The sequence below is a fragment of the Triticum dicoccoides genome, chromosome 6B (genome assembly GCF_002162155.2).
Source record: "Triticum dicoccoides isolate Atlit2015 ecotype Zavitan chromosome 6B, WEW_v2.0, whole genome shotgun sequence".
NCBI lineage: Eukaryota > Viridiplantae > Streptophyta > Magnoliopsida > Poales > Poaceae > Triticum > Triticum dicoccoides.
This window is the reverse complement of record NC_041391.1, coordinates 607,853,684-607,857,401: the sequence shown is the minus strand read 5'-3', so window position 1 is coordinate 607,857,401 and position 3,718 is coordinate 607,853,684.

The following is a 3,718-nucleotide window of genomic DNA, read 5'->3' as shown; positions in this document are numbered from 1 at the left end:
AAGGCCAAGAAGAAGAATAATATGAAGAAGATGTTCAACCAAGACCCAAGCAAAAGATCTCATGAGTTCGAGCAAGAATTGCTAAAGACCATCCTATCGAGCAAATCTACAATGATATCCAAACCGGGAGAATCACTCGCTCAAAAACTCGTTTAGCTAAATTTTGCGAACACTATTCATTCATCTCTAGCATTGAACCTATGAAGGTTGAAGAATCATTGGAAGATCCGGATTGGATAAACGCTATGCATGAAGAGCTACACAACATTGAGAGAAATCAAGTTTGGACATTGGTTGAGAAGCCCGACAACAACCACAACATCATCGATGCCAAATGGGTGTTTCGCAACAAGCAAGATGAAGATGGACAAGTAGTTCGCAACAAAGCACGTCTCGGCGCCCTAGGCTACACACAAGTCGAAGGTATGGACTATGGTGAGACTTATGCTCCCGTTGCTAGACTTGAGTACATTCGCATCTTACTTGCCTATGCTAATCACCATGATATCACCTTGTACCAAATGGACATTAAAAGTGCTTTTCTAAATGGTGAAATAGAGGAGGAAGTTTATGTCAAACAACCTCCCGGCTTTGTTAATCCTAAGAAACCTAATCATGTTTACAAACTGCACAAAGCTCTTTATGGTCTTAAACAAGCTCCTAGAGCATGGTATAAATGCTTGACCAAATTCCTTATTGAAAAAGGCTTTGAAATTGGAAAAATAGATTCTACACTTTTTACTAAGAGGGTCAATGCAGAACTATTTGTATGCCAAATTTATGTCGATGATATTATATGTGGATCAACTAACCCTCATTTTAGTGAGAAGTTTGGGAAGCTAATGTCGGAGAAGTTTGAGATGTCTATGATGAGTGAACTCAAATTCTTTCTTGGTTTGCAAATCAAGCAAACTAAGGAAGGTACCTTTGTTTCTCAAACGAAGTACACCAAGGACTTATTCAAGAAGTTCAATATGCAAGAATGCAAAGGTATGACTACACCCATGCCTACTAGAGGACATCTTGATTTGACCAAAGATGGTGAACCGGTCGATCAAAAGGTTTATCGCTCTATGATTGGTTCATTTTTATATCTATGTGCTTCATGTCCCGATATCATGCTAAGTGTGTGCATGTGTGCATGATATCAAGCTACTCCTAAAGAATGTCATCTTAAGGCCATGAAAAGGATAGTGAGATACTTAATTCATACACCAAATTTTGGCATTTGGTATCCTAAGAGGGCCTCTTTCGATCTTGTCGGCTACTCCGACTCGGACTATGCTTGTGACAAGGTTGATAGAAAGTCCACTTCGGGTACTTGCCAATTTCTTGGTAGATCTCTTGTGTCTTGGTCTTCCAAGAAACAAAACTCGATATCCTTATCCACTGCCGAAGCGGAATACATTGCCGCTGGTTCATGCTGTGCTCAATTACCTTGGATGACCCAAACTCTTAAAGACTATGGGATATATGTGAAACATGTTCCACTACTTTGTGACAATGAGAGTGCTATCAAGATTGCTCACAATCCCGTGCAACATTCTCGAACTAAGCATATTGAAGTTCGTCATCATTTCATTCGGGATCATGTTGCCAAAGGGGACATTAATCTTAAGCATGTTTGCATCGAAAAGCAATTAGCGGACATATTCACTAAATCACTTGATGAGAAAGTGTTTGCAGGTTAATAGGTGAATTGAACATCGTTGATGCTTCAAATTTGGAGTAGGAACTCCACTTGATACATGCAAGGCATGACCCTATGACTAATCCTTGACATTTCTCTTATGATGACTATCTTATGTCTTGGATATATTTGCACCTTGCATGTTATCTAACCCTTGTAGTTACTTGGATGAATCTAAGTCTATGAGATTGCAACTCACTCACATCTTGAGCAATCTCTACATCACCAAGTCTCTACACAACGGTGGTTGAAGACAAGGAATCATGGAACCATTCAAACATATCCTTTGACAACTTTATTATTGAAATTCATGATTGTTATTTTGGATACACAAGTGCTCTTCCTTGCAAAAACTAACCCATGTAGGTAGATGAACTGAAATTCTAAGTGGTGCTCCCAACTCTTGATGAGCTACATCAACCTTGAGCAACCCACACAAGTTCAACTACATGATCATGATCAACACCACCACCCAAGGTATGTTATTCCATCTTAGAGAAGCTTTACTCCAAGTCATGAGTCAAAGCAACTCGACAAGATGTGAATACATCAAGATGCTTAAACGAAAAAATGGTAACCCCATTTTGAGCTTAAACGATGAGTATGAGCTGTGATCAAGTGATCTCACTTGAATCCTAATTCAATGTACTCTAACATAGGTGACTTTGTCGCCGACCATTTCTAGATGAAGTTCTCTTCTGTTCTTTTCTGTGCTCTTGCATTTGTCTCATGCATATCTGTTTCCCCTTTCAAAAAAAAGCTTCATCTAGATTTCATTTCTTTTCTTTTCTTTTCTGTTCTGCATTCCCTACATCAAACTCATTGCAAATCATTCAGTTAATTCCTTGCAAATCCTCGTGAGATCTTACTTGTCTAAGTGAGCTGAGGTGACAAGTGTTTTCTTTGTGATGAACTCGGTCACACCGGTTTATTGTTTTCGGACCAACCGAATTTGTTCGGTGCAACCAAAGCACACTACTCGGTGCCACCGATTTCACTACAGGAAAAACATTTTGCCATTTATTCCTGTATTCCTTTTGATCCATCTCCACTCAATGAATCTTGTCCTCTACCAGCATCACAATTTCCTTGCTGCCTTGATCTGTGACTCAAGGACCAAACCCATGTGACAACAAATCCAGAAGACCCTTCTTGGAAATTGATGTCAAAGTGGGGGAGAGAGATCACATCAAACTTTATCTATAGAGAGAGATCACATCAATAGTTTATCATATCTCTAGGGGGAGAGAATACTCAAGGGGAGAGTAATCTTCAAGGACCCCAGATGCTTAGTATTCAAGAGGAGAGATGTTACATGTCTTCTAAAGGGGGAAAGGCATGTTCATATGTGCTCATTTGCATCAGATCTGTTCATTTGTTTCTTTGAGCTCTCATTTTCTGTTCCCTATTTTCTCCCAATATCCCATGCTAGATTCAGGGGGAGCAAGACTTCTAAGGGAAAGAATCTTTAAATTCATTGCACATCTTTACCTTTGAGGACATGTCGATATCCAATGTGGTACTTAGTACTCATTCTCTACATGTCATCCCAGTCTTGGTACTCTTGTGCTTGCTTTTGTTTGCTCTGGCCAGTAGGTGTATCTGTGTTATCTAACCTTATTTTCACAAGTTCATTCCATCCTAAGCCAACTCAAGACCACAAGGTAAGTATATGCATCACAATCATGTGCATGAGGAATTCTTGCTGATGTACATACTATTTGCAAGAAGGACTCATGAGCATGATGGTACATTTCCCATATCCACACCTTTTGGCTCTGATGCATATAGCCAAGATACATGTAACACATTGCCTACTCTATCATGGTTATGCTCTCACACGCTTCTATATTTCATATTCACATGATTGCATACATGTAGGGGGAGCCTATGCATGTTACATGTCTGTCCAAAGCTTTACTTGTTATTCTCTATATCTCTATCTAAAGCTTTGATGTATGTTGTCATCAATTACCAAAAAGGGGGAGATTGAAAGCACAAGTTCTCCCTAGGTGGTTTTGGTAGTTA